General features: G+C 37.8%; 1 long non-coding RNA gene across 1 annotated transcript in view; it reads right to left on the minus strand.

Moving 5' to 3' along the window:
• Positions 1-1,366: 1,366 nt before the first annotated feature.
• LOC121941828 overlaps positions 1,367-18,217 on the minus strand; it is a 49,665-nt gene continuing 32,814 nt past the window's right edge. Inside the window, exon 3 of the long non-coding RNA XR_006105780.1 lies at positions 1,367-1,588. This is a non-coding gene — a long non-coding RNA (uncharacterized LOC121941828). The remainder of the gene's footprint in view (positions 1,589-18,217) is intronic.

The raw sequence follows: 18,217 nt of genomic DNA on the forward strand, positions 1-18,217 counted from the left end.
TTATTCTGTTATATTGTTATTATTTTTAATTCAACTAAATAAAATTAGATCAGAAAACGGTGATAATGTCCACGTTTGTATATATTTTAATACAGGTGACTCAGAAGAAAGATTCTGCCAGCACTAATTGGTGGTTTTGGCAGAAATTATGGTAAATTATCTTATCATCAGAGATCCAAAGGAATCTTGGAATAAAGGGAGAAAAAAGTAGGGACATTAGCCTGCTAAAACTTAAATCCACAGAGATAGGTGCTGAAAAGTTATTACTTTTGCCAATTGTTGTTGTTGTTTTTAGTTATGGAAACAGATTTTTTTTTTTGCTTTGGACCAGGCTGAAATACCTCAACAACCATTGGTCCTCAGAGGACGCGCAGCTTGATACAGTTCACGTCTCAGTCTGGCTTCTGCCTAGGAATACACAAGTTATAAGATTGAGGAAATGTAGTGCCAAAGGAAAAGACTGTGTGACAGCAATGTAAAGCAGCGAAAACACTCTAAATACAGCGTCCATTTAGGCTGATATTGATTTTTGTAGGGACGTCTTTTTTAAAGTGGCTAAAATACGCTTTGATATATACCCCTCTCATTACACAGCTGTGTAATGCTTTGCCCCATCTGTTTCTGCCAACTGGGTTTGCGCCTACAGCCAGCTCATGTATGCAATATATTAACTATACATAGATATCTCATATAGCCCCACTTCAAAAATCTAAAGCTATCACTTTAAAGCCTAGCTCTAGTGTATTTTGACCCTTCTATAAAATTGTATACTTTTCTGAGTCATTTCATAACAATGGTGCCAGAGTGTGCTCTGCCACAAACGACTATTTACGAAGGCAGCCTTGAGTCTGATTGCTGTCCCACATGTACGCACATCATTTACTGTAGAGCCTAAGGTTCATATTAGACTCCCTGGGGTAGGTCTATCATCTCCAGAGAAATACTAATAGCTGGGATCTTTATCTGTCAAGTTTTGTGGTTTGTGCAAGTTAATTTCCTATGGTAATTTTGCAATATTTCACCACTCATTGAGCTTATTATACAGGATATGAAAATGCACCTGCTGGTATACTGATTATTTATTTTTCATGTAAACAAATCCTGTTGTACACATTCAGTTTCCTCAAGATTTTTTTGTTGAACCCCCAACCTTAAAGTTCAAACTGCACCTTAACCAACAGCAAAGACCAACATTTTGTGAAGGCACAATCCTTTATATCACAGTACATCAAAAACACACAAGGCTGTTAAAAAAAGGACCAAACAGCACCAATCATTGTGTGTGCATGCACCACCTGGATCTATCCCAGTCCTGCCACAAACTCCTCTGAGCTGATCCGAGCGCCGACATGTCTTCAGTGTGTAGACAGTGTTACCAGGAGAGATTAGAGGACAGCTAGGATACACTCTGCCCAAAACCTTGTTCGGAAATACAGGGATAAACGCTTATCAGAGCAGGTCCGATACAGAAAGCAAAGTTATTCATTTGTTCCTGTTCTGTGTAGAGTCAGCACAGTTTTATATGTAAATCCAGTTGAAAATGTGTTGTTGGAGTTTTGCTGTCTTTTTGCTGGTGTGGCCTTGGCAACTGGAAGATAATAAAAAGTAAAGAAAAGGCTGAAGAATACACTCACCTTCTAAAGCTTACTAAACTAAAAACAGAATTTTTTTCAGATATTATATAATAATTTAATTATATTAGGAATTATTTGTTGATAAGCAACAATTTTCAAGGTAAAACTGATGGCAAAAAAAGAAAATATTAATATCTATGAGAGGTTCTGTAACACTTCATGATTTAAAGGACTTTCTGCTGTCAAAATGTGCTACGTAATAGTATTTGAGAAACTTATTTCAATGACTGCTAACATCAGAGCATCATTACTTGAGTCCCCTTGGCCCGTTCAAAACAGAACAACAAGCTGTAAAAACAACACTGATGTCACGATCACCTTATCAAGTCATAATGTGGAACTTGTCAGAAAAAGAATATTTACACATTCAACAGACACAGAAAACATTAGCGTTCATATGGAGTCGTGTTTATATTCACCTGACAAATGTAAGTCACATGTTTTCTCTCGTTTTAGCTATTTTCGATCAGATCACCTATGTCTACGAAAAACTCTTTGCTGCTAAATGCTCCTCTGTTTCTACTAGCTGCTTGCTTCCTTTGTCTGTCTGGCATTTGCTGCTGGGCAGGTAGTCTACAGTGAGTTTATCAGAGCTTCCGATGCAAATGGTGAGACTTAACCAAAATATTTAAGTTGTGCCTGGAAAACGAAAGTAATGAGCTAAGACACCCTAACATGGCCCTAAAAGCTAAGTAGGACTGCAAAGTTGCGTGATAATTCTCTTTGGTTTCATGACTATGAATGACCCTTTTCACATTATACACTGATATATAATCATAAACAAAACTGTATCAGTCAAAGACTCTAAAAATTATGGACACAGACTACATGACATCATCCACTGATTTGTGGACACCAGTTTTGAAGCCTTGAGTTTGGCAATTTAGCTGTTGCCAACTCATTTTTTTGGAGCCAGAAGTGGCCAGTTGGCCAAGAGGGAAGAATGACAAAAGTTTTTCAATAACTCACTAAAACTGATAAAAACTAAAATAAGGGTAGTGTAGCCGACAGAACCCAGCTAATCTCTGCCAAACTCCAAATTTAGACTCACAATAATATCGAATGATGATGACGAACAATCAACAAAGTAGAATAACATAACTGATTACGTTTCTTGAACCTTAAGGAGTTCTACTTTTTTATAATCTATTAAGTTTGCGGTTATAAATGTTAAGAATTTGTTAACATTGTCACCAGTTTCTTTTTGTGTCTTTATCTGCACAATATGAGCTCCATTTCTCTTAACTGATCCTGCCAACTTGTAATTGTGATTTTGGTTAAATATTAATAAAAATAGTTAATAATGCTGTAGTCACTACAAGTTGTGTGTTGCCAGATTGCTTATTTTGGTGGAAAACTAATTAAATACGCTATCAGTGAACATCTTGCTGATACATTAGGTATCAACAATTTGTGACTTGCCAGGTTAGTGTATTAGCAACATTTCTTAATTTGGTCGACATTATGTTTTCCTCACACTTACTTTTAATTACTTTTTAAAATAAGTTTTATAGCGTAATTTCTAGGAGAGAGCGCTGCCATACCATATACTTGTTTTCAAAGGTGAGGATGTGGTTATTATTTAAATTTTGCCTTCAGAAGATTATGCATAACGTTTACAGACAAGAAACAGAAGCTGGTAATCATTGATTAAAATATTTTAACATAATGAATATATTACATTTTGTAGCCATTATATAGCTACTAGTTGGTTGAAATGAAATGAAATTAAACAAAACATAATGTTTCATGCTGTAACTATGCTAGGTAACTTTGCTACTATGCTGCATGCTAAGCATCATCATTTTGGAGAAAGAAAACAGCGCTCTTAATTTGGTATTGAAATTACACTGCAGTTAAGTCCTCCAGTGTCTCAGCCTTCCACACCACGCCTCTCTGCTCCCAAAACTCAATTTCACTTCAAGTATGAGTTATCGATTCTATACAGATGCAGTCATGTCTGAGTTGTTACATTAGGACTTGGTTAATCTCAGGCCTAGAGAAAGAACTGAATGTGATGGGCATAAGCCATAAATCTACGCCTCCCCTGCACCTGCAATAATCCTACCACTGTAGCCCTGCACTGCTGATGTATTAAAAGTAACCAGGCATAAACATCTCTTGATAGACTTGGAGGAGTGCAAATCAAAACCTCTTGTTCAGTATGTGAAATCACAAAACTCTGCACCAGACTACTCTTTGTCACTGAACAGAAACGGTGAAGGTAACACTTTAGGTGTCTACAGGGGGAGTCTCAGACCTTTATGACCTCTAAAAAAGGGAAGTTAACCCAAGCATGGAAACATAAAGGTCTGTTCTGCCTATCCTGTGTGTCCAGACTCCCTCTGCTGAGTCTTTTCAAGTTGTTGGCCCTTGAATAAAACAGTGGAGTGTGGCACTCAGCTGTGGCAAATAAAGGGTTACTACACATTTTACTCTGTTAAAGGGGAAGTTCAAGTTTGCACATATTAACAGGTGCTGGGCTAGTAGGCTGTCTGCAACTGCAAAATTGAGTTGGAGAAACACTGACTTGTTGCATGAAACTGCTTTATTCAGTGTTTTCACCGGTTTAAATCACCTGGTAACGTTAGTTTTGGAGAGGAGGAGACCTCTGTGGATAATTCAGCTCCTGGTAAAAACCTTTCGACTTCCAGCTGGGAGAAGTTTCACCTGACTGAAATCTGCAATCCTTACTGCTAGATGCCACTAAAAACCTCTAAACTTTTCACACTGTTCCTTTAAATGTACACCTTATTTAGAGTATTTCCACTGCTTTACTTGCTATCAGTCAGCCCTTTCAGGTTGGGAACTGAGGCCCTCACAGCCATCTGTACTCTCTCCAAAGCCCCCTGAGTCTTTTGATAAAAACAATAATTATGCCTCCTAGAATACAGGAGTTGCTGGTCACTGACTCGCTCAGTTAGTTGTGCTCTTGTGTAACTTTGGAGAATCTGAACTAAACACTCCACGCTATACAAACATTGTTTAACAAACTGGCTGAAACTTACTTTTCAGAATTTCACCTGCCAGATTGGTTCACCATTCTACGGAAATGTCAGCTTGTTGAGAATATGTTTACCCAGTTGGGCTGCCAGTTACAAGCTGATTAATTAAAGGCATGTTTCTAAATCCCGGAGACTATGTTGTGATCGGTCAACAGGACTATTTAAGAGAGTTTGAGGGAAGAGGTCTTAAATTGTCAACGTGTCCTTGTCCCAGCCAATGGAGGGATTAAGCAGGGGGATCAGGGAGTGTGTCTGTGCATGAATCAAAGCCTTGTTCAAATACAGGCGCACTGTTCAGATTTCAAATGAGAATACTTTGATAGTATAATACACATTCCTCTTTTGTAGTTTTCCAAGGACCTTGAGGAAAGCTGTCACCAAGCAACAGCTGGTGCAAATGGAAAATCTTGTCTTGTTTGAAAATACAACTTCACAGATAATGAAGAAATAAGAGATTTTGCTTCATCTAAATAAAAGATTGCTTTGATTCAGACAAGTCTGACACCAGACAGGTACAACACAGCACTGGTCTGCATTACCTGCATACCTAATTTCCCACTGGGCGATCAATGGAGTTTTATCTCACGCATTATTCTGCGGCTGTGTTTTAACTGTCTCACACATGTCAAGCATGCTCTTACTCCCACAGAGTGAATTACCGCTCCTGCATTTAAATTGAGCACAACTGCAAAGGGTCACCTATAAATTGTTCAATGAAGTATACAGAAACGCTTAAATCCTTAAGTTATAGAAAATCACGTGTGCTGTTTCTCCATAGAGCTTCATTACATCTATTTAAACCCTTTGTGGTAATTATCTCACTACAACACACTTGATGTCTCTGTAGTGTACTCCTACTCACCTACAATTCAAGCCGAGAGGGGCTCTTGTACGAACATTTGACTGAAAAATGAAAATATATCTGTGGGCTGCTAATTGGTGTTGCAATCACAAAACTACACCATATATTTTTTTACTCTTGAGCAGCGCTTTGCTTCAAAATCCAGTGAGGCCTGAAATATGGGATATCAGACACAAAAAGACTCCACAATTGAAAGCGACATCGCGTTTGGCAACCAATCAACTTCAAATGTTTTCGTATGATTCCTCTTGACAATTTGTTTGTGACAACTCAACATGATGTCTATTTTAGGGCCCTGCAACCTGATTAGTTATTGATGTCTGGTGATTAAAACGTCCGGTCTCAGTCTCATCTTCCTTTCTAAGGCTGTCAGGTCAGTTTGACGCCTGACCTGCGTCTCCATCTGCTATTGAAAATGGACTACAGCATCTCGATCAATTAACCACAGCTTTTAAGGGCATTACATGTAATTGCACATAAATGGGGTGCATTCCTATTTGATGGACACCCCATTCGCCTGACCCATGTACATCTATATGAATTAAATTTTAATTCTATGGCCTTATTTGACACTTATATTTCCTCAGTGAATGAATCAATTACCAGCTGAAAGACCTTCCACGTGCAGTATGACTCCACATGCATATTTTATTTACCTATTATTGATGATACACCTTAGACGGCAGAATCACCATTAAACCAGAGTGTTAGTGCTTCTACTGTATTGATCTGAAGCAATGTAACCTCATTGAATGGCTTTGTTAGGCATCTTAGAAAGTGTGAATCAGCAGAAAAACAAAGGTGTTGTTGGGGAAAGTAATTGTACAAAGACAGCAGCGTGCCTGCTGCTCTGCCATGATTCTCACTCGTTTATGAATCCTCAGAGGTGTAAAGGTTAAGAACTGTCATCAGATTAGCCATTGATTTCAATTAGTGCTGCCTGCTACTAAACAACCTTTGTCTGTCTGCGATCGCTGACTTGTATTGATCCTCAGGCTTGTTCCATTACATTTGATTGCCACTGGCCCACTGTCAGTCCCGCAACGCGATTACCAGTCCTCCTCCATTGTTCTCTGCATGCAGCCAGCACTGACACCACATCCGGTCAGACTTCACAGGATGGAAAGTTTAGCCAGTAAAAGGTTTCTAATAAGGTTAGGCTATGCACACCTTCTTACAGGTCTCAGAAAGGTCAAATGGCGATGCTACCGCTCCGGAATAAAAATGGGATGATGGGCTGTTTCACTGCAAGTATCAGAGGAACTGATTACAACACAAGCATTGTCCCAGGGCTTCAAATCATAATCATTTTAACAATGTCTTAAAATGTTTTGTTTTACAATTAATTTTTGCATTGTTTAGTTCAGTGGTGACCAGCCTGTTTCCTCGTTGCACCCCTGTTCTATCACTGAGTAAACTGCCAACCCCTGGCTGACATATTTTATGGATATTTCACTTAATATTCAATGCATAACAATAAGAGCGCAGACCAACTGATAAACTGTCTATTTAGTGAACTTAATAACTGCAGTAACTTTGAGTAAAATGAGGGATTACTCAACTTTCTTTTGCATCTGACAAAACTGATAAAATCCACAAAGCCTCCGTGAACCTCTGCTGACCCCTAGTGGGGGTTGAGACCCCTAAGGTTGGCAATCAGTGGTTTAGTCCATAAAATGTCACAAAATTGTTACCAAATTGTAACAAAAGTCTGTCCGCACATTTTAGAAGCTGGAAAAACCTTTGACTTAAACCATCGTATCCTCAAACAACACTTTGAATGATATCGTTGGAAAATGAACGTAGAACAGTTTGTACGATAAGAATTAGCGCATGAAAGACATTACGTACTTTACCTGTACTTAACGTAAAGTTACATAAGGTTAAGGGAAAAAAACGTAAAATGTATCTTAAAATGACTTAAAAGTTCATCTGGTTTCATTCAGTTCTCAACATAGAACAAAGTCTTGTAGTGTTTGAACCATCCACCACCCCAACTTGCCTACTAATGTGGACTTGCATATTACCTTTTCTAAGTATACGTAGGAACAGTGCATGAGAATAGCAACATTGTACATTATCTTGTAACAGGCTAATTTGACCTTTTTTGAGATCATGTAATAAAAACTATTAAAATTAAACTTATGAAGATTAAGTAAATAATTATCATAGACAAAAACAAACGGGATTGTTTGATCTTATGTCAAGTATATCAAGCAGATACTACTTATTCCTAAATATCAGCAGCAGCCTTGTTAATTCAGGCCACAGAACCACAATTTGGATCAGAGCTCTGACTCAAAATCCCAACTCTCAAAACATCTCCATCCACTCTGGGTTCAATGAAACACAAAGAGGCAATTAATACCTTCAAATGCCCATTAACTGTGACTCTGGCAACCTAAGGAGTTCTCAAAGGTCCCAAATTAGTTTATTGAAGACTTCTGAATGGTACATGTGAGTATTTTTCTTTGAGAGGGCTTTGTAAGGCACAATGTTGCTCTTAAGCCGCGAGGAACCTTTTTGATTTTGTCCCTTTCTCCCAGTGTAGGGCTATTGAGGCACTTGAATGGCTGTCACATTATCAATCATGTAAGGAGATCATGAATCATTCAGTCCATCTTGATTGAATTTAAGAAATGTCTAGTAGGGTTATATTGAATGCCACTCAGGGACATTTCCAGGGTTTTAATCTTGCTGGCACTGAGCCCCTCTTGCCCGCCAAGAAAGAGAGGTTTGGTGGTAAGAGATGGTAATGTTAAGAGTTCCAGGAGCAGTTTTTTCTCCTGAAAAGAGATTTCCAAACAACATACAAACACGCTCATTAATACTGAGGTTCGAGTGGAGGGATATACACAATTTTTTAACCCTGGAGTAAATGTTCCAAGGACACTTTTACTCTCAGCATGTCAAATGTTTCAAACATTCAGGGGCAGCACTTTATTGAGAAGAGAATTAAAAAGCCATGTTGACAGTTTATGTGCTCAAGTTTTGACATGTGGGTCTCTAATGCTGGCGTTACACCAAAAAACTTTTCAAGCAGTTTTACTGAGAATTACTGACAATTTTCCAATGTTGATATAAAATTGTCAGAGTTTTGTTAGAGATGTGGCATGATCCTGTGTTCTTGGTAGTTTGCTGGTCATTAAACTTATATAAAGCCATCGTAAGTCAGTCTTTTCTCATCTTGACATTCACACAAAATCAAACATATTTTAAAATATCATGTTTTTAGCAAATACACAAGTTCAATGATGTGACCACTGACAACAACCGATCTTTCTCAAGGACCAAACAAGAAGCAGCAAACCGGGCACATTGTAAAAAAAGGCACTCCATGGAAGTGCATGAAAGTCAACAAGTCTCGGTTCTGTTGGACTGTGGAAAAGGAGGAGAAACTGGTGGAATTTCGGAGAAAACAAGAGTCCATGTTTTGCACTCACTTTAGTGAGAAATGTGAAAAAACAGTTGGCCTTTCATTTCATGATACCCTTCCACTGAAATAGTGCAGCTAACCAGCAGAGACTGGTAGTGAGTTTACGCAACAGATCTAAAATGTAAAATTTGTATGCTAATACAGTTTGTCTTCATGGATTATACTGATGCCAAACTGACAACAATACCATCGACATGTGACACATTTCATTTTGTGTCACATATGGAAATGTTAATATTTATTAATAAATATTTATTTTTTCATAAACGTATTGCTTTTTCTTTTCTTTCGTATTGCCTTTAACTAGCTCTGACCTAAATGCTTTGCATTTTGTTTCTCACTTACGCACTGCTGCAATTTACCTTAATTTTATACACTCTATTTTTTTTATTAATATTATCTCAATGGCTTTTATTTCGCATCTTATGTTATGCATTCTGTGCATTCTATTTTTATCCTTATTTTTTTATTACTTTTCTAGTATTATCAAGTGGGTTTTACCCATGTAAAGATGCATTCTATGTATTCTATTCTGATCTTATCTTATTTTTACATGCAGGTTTCATCAAGTTTTTATATCTTCTATGTCTTTTCACATGAAGCACAGTGCATGTAATTTCTCTGTCGAAAAATATGTTGGGGTGCATTTCTTGCATAAATGAAAGGTGCTATACAAACCACGTCGTTGTTATTATTATTATTTCATATTTCTTTCATCAGCATAGTGTCTTTCCAGCCATTCTAGATAATCCACAGACCTCACAGTCAATCACTTTAATAGGGAATACCACTTCCAGAAAGTAGTCTGAGTAAAAACATTTCCAGTTCTTCAATGATTTGAAAATCTCAAGTCAAATCCCATTAACCTCCATTGAGTTGGACCGGCAGCAAAAATCTAGCAGGCAATAAAAAAATATCAGGAACAATAAAGTAAAAATGAATGGCAGGTGATGTTTAACCTCACAGCCATGCTGGGCCCATTTCCACTGATAATACAGAAGTAAACTCAGTCACAATTCTTTTTTTATGCACTAAGACATAAAAAATGAAATGTGAATGTGTAAAATCTGACACCATGGTCCCTTGTGTAGTTTACAAGGCTTTGAAAAGCATCTTACATAAAAACTGGGACCTTTGTGTGCTTTGCATTCTCACAGTATGTGGCTCTCAAAAACAAAAGCCTCTGAGTTTTATAATTTTGACATTGGAAAATCAATTTTAGGCTGAGATATTTCTGCCATCTTTACTCTGCAAAACATAAGTATTACTATCATGAACAAGTGTCCAAACCATTGTCTGTCTCCTAATAGAGAGAGATCAATGGAGAGCCACTAATTGGCTTGTATTTTTTGATGTCTTTCTCTGACATTTAGCTGCAGCATGTCCTCTCTGCTTCGTTCATCAGTGCTGCAATGATTGATGTATCCGTGTTGCTTCTTTAGCGGTGTTGTCAGCAGGCACGTAAAAAGAGAAGGCAATAAAATAATGAAATAAAGGAGATCTACATATAAAAATAGCCACCCGGGCTCAGTTCTTTGCTGAGTGCTCATTTGAAGTAATTATTCATTAAAAGAAGGCTGGGTGAGCCAGCGTAGAAATCAATTACAATATTTTTTAGCCTCTGCTTTTGTTCAAGAACAGAAATACTACTAATGAGCTGCATGGATTCCATCTGACTCCACTCTAGGCCAGGGCTTAGCTTGCACTCTACTTTCACTTTCTCTTTTCTTGCTTTTCTTGCTGCTATCTCCTGCACATGCATTCTCACCCACATGCACATGCAAAAACTGTTCAAAGCTGGCAGGATTCAAAGCCATTTAGCAGCCAGTTTCCAATGCAGAGAAACCACAGTAATTAATAGCGGCGGGGCTAATCAGGGTTTTTGACTTTGGAAGTGAACACAGACACAGTGTAAGTCATACCATACCACCCCCTCCACCTTTTACAAATTATAAAATGCTGAAGGGGTCCCACTTATCTACATTCTCATTAATAGAAACCAATCATCAATACAAGGCTTTAATTAACAATGCTTTGTGTTGAAACAGACGCTCAGTATTCTGAGGAATCCTCCCTGGCTGCAGTTTTAGAGGACATCCTCAGTATGACTGTCCATTCAGTTCCGCCAAATCGATATCCTTGATATTCTCACGCAACACAAAAAAAGATGAATGTTTTCATCCATATTAAAGCCTTCTGAAAATATCCCTTTGGGGGGAAATAGTTCATCTCTTCAACGCAGCTGGGGGGAAAGTGGTTAGTATTCTCTGTGATAGATTATAGGCTCTATCATCTTCCCCTTGAAAGGCAGGCACACAGTTTGGTACGGATGCCATAGTATTATATAAAAAAGGTTCTTGAATTTGAATGCGCTTTTACACTTAAAAAGTAAAAGCGAGTGTAGTCTGTGAATCGGCTAATGAGGAGTTTGGTAATGCAATTATTGCTGCTTAATGAATATGGAACATCTGGGCCTATTATTATGCATCAGGATCAACAGAGCAGGCTTGTTATTCTATTACTTGTTCATTATAAACTTCCTATGACATCACTGTGTTATTAAAATTGTTACCTGACATAACATATGCTGAACACTGTTATCTACACAACCTCACAGGATGATGAAGGCCATCTTATTTTACAGGCTCAGAATGAAATGCATAGTACAAATTGGAACAACACAATTGATAGCAGGGATAAATGGTGCAATTTATTTATGATAATATGCAGACACACAATTATTATGACTAATTGGTGTAAACTCAAAGTGCATCAGAACTAACAGGATGAAAGCACTAACCCTGCCCACAGCAGGGTTACCACTTTTTAACCCACACACACACACACACACACACACACACACACACATATTATATATATAAATATATATATATTGTATGTAGTGTATATTTCATATATAGATATACTTTTACTTATATTTTTGTAAATTCTGCATTTATTCATTTGTTAACTGTGAGCATGGATGTAAATAAACTTAAAGTCAGACTCATCAGCTTTATTTTTCTTCTAGAATATAAACTTTAACCTACAGTCCTGCTTTAAACACCAAGGACAAAACTCTGCATGTTGAATCACCGGGAAACCCACCTGTTGAGACATGGCGTCTGAAACAGACTGTTGACCACACTACTAAGAAGGACACCAGGCAGAAAATGCACTCTCTAAGCAGCACGCACTCTGTGAGATATAGTGCTTAGTGTCCCTGCTGTGTAATTAGAGCTCTGGTGAGTCTCTGAATGCAGCCTCCATGACAATTTAAAAAAGTGATGACAATGGATATAAAAACCCATTCTACGTTCTATCTCACATTTTTCCATTGTCGCCCCTACGATGGACTGAGACTGAAGTATGCAGAAGGCTATTACCAAGGTCTAACCAGGAGACTGACATAAGCAACAAACCTTGGATGTTCATTGGCTTCAAGATGCACACCTCTTTAAAAAATGACAACAGTGGATATGGACCTTGTGTCCACCAAGGATAAAACCTGTGACAGCAGACGCAGGTTTGCTCTAAATGCTCTAAAAAGAAGCTCTAAGTGGTTTCCCGTACATTCATTTATTTGTGGCGGCTCACTGCAATTCAAACATCTGCCATCTCAAATAGAGTCTTTGGACCTGGACCTTACGTTAAGAGCTCTGTTAAATCCTGTGCGGTTATTCATCGCTTCGCACTCTCAGAGAAGAGAGTATACTCTGGGCACAGATGGAAATGAAAAAGAACAAACCAAAGCTTTCTGTCGATCTCTTAAAAAACAGTGACATTGGACACTGACCTTGGAGGTTTATCAGCTTCAAGGCACAAACTACTCTTAAAAAAGCTCTAAGTCAGGGCGCCTGGTGGCTCAGCTGGTAGAGCAGGGGCTCCATGCACAGAGGCTGTCTCCTCGCCGCAGCAGCCGCGGGTTCGAGTCCAGCTTCAGCCCTTTGCTGCATGTCGTCCCCTCTCTCTCTCTCCCCCTTTCACAGTATATCTGTCCTATCAAATAAAGGCATTGAAAAAGCCTCAAAAATATATCTTAAAAAAAAAAAAGCTCTAAGTAAAACTTACTCTGTGTCCACTAAGCACAAAACTGTGAAGCAGTTCGACATAAAAATACAGCTTTAAGTGACGGTGGATGCTCCGGCTCAGCGTTCAAAGTTTACTTTAACAGTAGACACAAGCCTTGGAGGAGCATCAGCACCACGGCACAAAGTGCTTTACAAAGCAATGACAGTGGACAGCTGTGCAGAGTGTCCACCGTCATCAAGCATAAACCATGACCTCAACCATCTAATTTGCCGGACAGGACTTGACTGCCCATCAGGAAAGGCAAAATGACAGTGCACCGATAAAGAAAAAGAAACACCGCACACAAAAAATGTGCTGCAAGAAGGAATCCACATCTCTTTAAGTGAATCCTCCCAACAATGCCAAGTTGTGGCAGGAGTAGAAGTAATGTTTTTGTTATACTGTAGACAACAGCACCTTGGGGAATTTCACCCCCAGAAAATTATTAGGAAATTTAAACACTAAGACTAAATAAGGTCACACAGGCACAGACACACTCAACCAGAGCCGTGAATGCAAAGAAATACAAACAAAAATGTGTTTACTAATGTTCTTTTTCTTAAAATTGAAGTCTCTATAAAAACATGGTTACACACACACTTCACAAAAAGAGCAAGAAAAAAATCAATCAGCGACACAAACCAATGAAAAGAAACTACCAATAATAACAACATGAGGAACACAAAAGCCAGAAATAATTATTGCTTATAAACAAAACATCAAACCGAAAAGAAACTCAATACCATCAATTTAACCAGCCTCAACAAATGAAAGAGAAGACAAAATACTGAGTCACATTCATGAAATGTGAGCAGAACAAATTTGTGTTAGCAGAAGGAAATTAACTTGTATTCTGGCATTCATCAATGTTTTAGCAGCTCCGATCTGTTCACAGGTACTAACAAAATCTACACCTGCTTCTGATCACTCAGAGAGCTTATGTAAATAAGGAATGCAGATAAATATTGCTTGTCATTATAAGAAATTATAATTTTAACTTGTGTTTTCCTCTGTAATGTTCACAATATTTGCAGATGCCTTTGAAACACATAAGGTAAACATGAAAAATGAGTAGAAATATAATACATTTGGATCAATTAGCTGGCAGTTAGCAGGTTAAGTGAAAATAAAAGATTAGTGATGGCTGTAAGAATGTAGAAAGTAGCAACTTGTGAGATCATCACATAACACAAAATACTGAGCCTAAGCCTGCTCAAGTACAGGATACACCAGCTGTGTGGCTAGGTGATGTGGTTTTAATATTGCCATATTTTTAGGCTATATCACAATACATGATTAATGTCTTAGTATTTAAAAACCTCTTCTAAATCAATGTTAAATATTAAAATATAAAATTATTTATTGAGTTGCAATATATTAGCTACTACCATATAATAAAGTAAATTAAACTATTATTATAAAAAATAATTAAATAAAATGCTGTTAAAACAAAGTGAAATAAAGCATTGTTATTGTTGATTAAATCAAAGCGGAACCCATGGTGCTTTAATTTTAAAGGACCCAAATTGTCTCTGGCCAAAAGTGTCGATGTTTTTGATGTGGACCTAAAGCTTCCACTCAATTGATGGATGATAACCTTAGCATTTACTAACATTATTATTATCAAATAACATTAACTGTTAGCACAGGGCCTTTAACCATTCACTGTGAGCGAAAAAAGCAACATCTCTCCAGTTCATATATTAAAAAGATTTGGAAGTAGCAGTGGTGCTCCATGGCCGCAAAATACGACTAAATAGTTGTGACAGTTGCTCTGTAGGTACGAAAAGACATGAGTGAGTCTGTAAGAGGCAGAGAGCCTTAGGAGAGTGAAAGAAGAAAAATACTGAAGAGATGAAAAATGACGTGACAATTTATACTTAATGTTTGCGATATAGCCTTTTTTTGTTGTTTTTTTTTTTTATTTAAATTGCACATGGATAAAGCCCCCATTCAATTGAGTATATTCCATATATCGGCCACCCCAGTTTGGAGGTATTTACTGACCATAAGCAGCTAACTTAACATTACCTTCTATGATTATGAGCAGCAGTAAAGTATCATACAAATATTGTTTTGTGCGATATGAGAATGGAGCTTATTAGCTGAAATGTCTACCCTGACACTGCGGCACACTGCAATGATGAGCAATTGAAAATGCCAGTATGAGTGTGTCTTTAAAGGAGCTCAGCAGTATGAAAGTAAGCTTTGAAAGCCAGAAATCTCAGCACCTGGCAAAGTAATTGTTGAGTCACTGGTATTGATCAGAAAAGGCCATCAGCCTCCTACAGATGTAACACAGGCATTTGTGTTGTGAGGCAGTAAAAGTCTTACCTCTTTCCCCTTTAACCTTTTCTCAGTGAGAGAAAGTCCACCGCTGGTTTCTGGATATGCACAGTTTCACATTCACACAATTACACCTGCACGCTGCCTCATGCAATCACAGTCTTTGTGTTGTGATGTAGAGATCTGGTGCCTTGCTCAAAGGTACTTTTATAGTTATTGATTCCCCTTTCCTTTACTTTGTTTTTCTGGGTTTAGTTCATTTTTTGACTTACTGAGTAAATCATTGTATTATCAATAAAAAAAAACAATTCAAAAAGCTTTAATTTCATGCAGTTACTATGGAAGCCAATTTTTATAATTTAGGCACGGTTCGAACTGAGTCCGAATTTTGACATATCAAATCAAAATAAACTCATTTGTATAGCATAACTTTTCTTTCTGCGATGACAATTATATTTTTGCATATGTTGGGTAAGTATAGACTTAAAGTATGTCTAAAAATATTCTAAAAGCTCTGTGTCTAATTTAGATTTTCAAAACCACTGTGTAACATTTCTTAAAAGTTAAACTGCGGTGCCCCCCACCTGTACTGTCAATAAAGCACTGTGGACAACAGCAATGCATTCTGCAGCTTTGCACCAGTTTTCAACATTATTGATTAATTATTTATAAACAAAAAAAATATATCATCAAAGTAATTTTAAAAGTGCTATTATCACATACAAATTCTAAGTTTTGTGTCTTTAGCTAACCATTGTCTAGCCATTGCTTTAATAAAAATACTTGGGTTTAAAGGTCAAACACTTTCACTGTTTATATTCTAAGTAAATCAGCCTCATCTAATCGAAAAAATGACCACATAGGTCGACTGTGTAAGCACTTACTTATGACCCATTCTTATGTTTATTGTACAGCGGGGCCATCTAGTAGCCGCAGTAATTCTTACAGAAGCAGAAAAGGAGATGAAATGATGTAGCATAATAAGTCTTTGTGATGTTGTTTAAAAGATGCCCAAAGGAAGGGGTGTTGGATGGATCAAACAAACACAGGACTTTTACCCAAGAGATGGATGTTGAGCATCCCAAAGTCAATGTTAACTTCTTCAATAACGAAGTAACCCAGTATCCTAGTATGTGTAGCAGTATGTATGTAGTATGAGTAGCTAATGATGTATGTGACATACTGCATGATTTTCGTCATGTTCCATAGTGATAACTGTAATAATTTAACACCAAAACTTCTTGGGGTCTTGTTTTTCCAAAACCAAACCTAACCACACAGTTTTAGAGCTGAACTGCGACTGTTTTATGATGCCAACTGTGACTGTAACAATATGTTGTTTTGGGGACAATTATATATAAGCTATAATGCTTGACGAGTTATCCATCATCAGTTTTTAAAGGCCAATGTGAAGGCATGAAACACTTAAGATGATTGCCTCCATAAAGGCCATTAGATTCATAATGGTCTACATTGAAGGGCATCTTCCCATTTATACCATGGTCAACTACCAACAATATTCAATTTTATTTTTATGCTTTCTGCAATCAAAATCTAAAGGTTTTTACAAGCCATAACACCTTTTTCCTGGTAACATCTGAGAGTTCACCTAAAACCTGGAACAATAATTACCACCCCATAAGGTTCTTGTGCAATGGAAATGTTATTCAGTACTCGAGAACCTTAAATAAGACAAAGCAAGAGAGGAAACATTTGTAGTCCGTTGTGGCTCAGCTATTAGCCAGAAAGCTAACGTTATGCTAGCAAGACTGAAGGTCAATAACACTGCATACTGCTAATAAACAGTAAGTATCATTTGACAGTATGTTCAACAAGATTGCTTAGCTCTCTATCTATGTCACTGTCCCCAAATCAATATCAAGATTTTCATAAACAAACGATATACCATGTGCAGTGTGTGTTACTGTCTCCATCCTGTGGCATTCAAAGGATGAGTGGCTGAAAGACAACTCTTAGTGTTGGAAATAAATTGTAAACAGACTCTGACTGCATACCATATGGGATGATGCTATTATGTAGCCAGCGCATTAATTTAGAATGCTAAATAGACAGTTTCACTGAAACTACTTAGTAGGTGCCCATTAACAGTTTTTAACTGACACCCTGCAGCATATCAGAATCAAATATTCACTCAGACCACGGTATAAAAGTCATTAATGGAAGTCAGTGGAAATCAACCTACTTTGTCATTAAGAGCCTTGCATAAATATTTCAATACTCTTCTAATTGATCTCTCTTTTTTCAACTGAAGTGTGTAGGTAGGGTAAGAGTCAACAGTTTTGAGTACTGGCACTTCCTGCAACAGGCTGCAGGTATCACCCTCTTTACTGTAATTAAGTAAACCTGCAATAAATTTTTTTAATTCAAAGTTGACATCAGGAGCTGGTTAAAAGTGAAAGCCAGCTTGTCACTGAAATAGTGCTGCAGGTGCTGGCAGTCCTTTGTCTATGTGGAATATTTGTGTGTGTGTATGTGTGTGTATGTGTGTTTATGTCCCTGCTTGCTTGCAGCTCTGTGATGCACTTCATGTTGTTGTGCCTCAATATTCCTTCTCCATGTTTTGTGCCGATGGTCAGCATGGTAGAGCACGTGGAGGGCCTGAGCAAGGCTGTCGTCCGTGCTGATTGCTTATTTGTTCATATTTGTGTGTCTGGACACAATGCTGGTGTTCACTGTGTTGTTTATCTGTGCGTTTTGTAGCTGCAGGCACACAGTGATGCCGCACATGCTGATGCTGTCTATTATGTGAGCATCTGCCATGATGATTTTGTGCCCACCTTCCCTGTAAATCAAATGCCCTCTCTGTTGATTTGCCAGGGTCGCGGGGAGGCAAGCTTCCATTTTGTATTCAGCAGCTGGAGTTATGCTGAGTTTCCTGTGGCGGAGATACGAGGAATTATCA

This window comes from Plectropomus leopardus, chromosome 4 (assembly GCF_008729295.1).
Source record: "Plectropomus leopardus isolate mb chromosome 4, YSFRI_Pleo_2.0, whole genome shotgun sequence".
NCBI lineage: Eukaryota > Metazoa > Chordata > Actinopteri > Perciformes > Serranidae > Plectropomus > Plectropomus leopardus.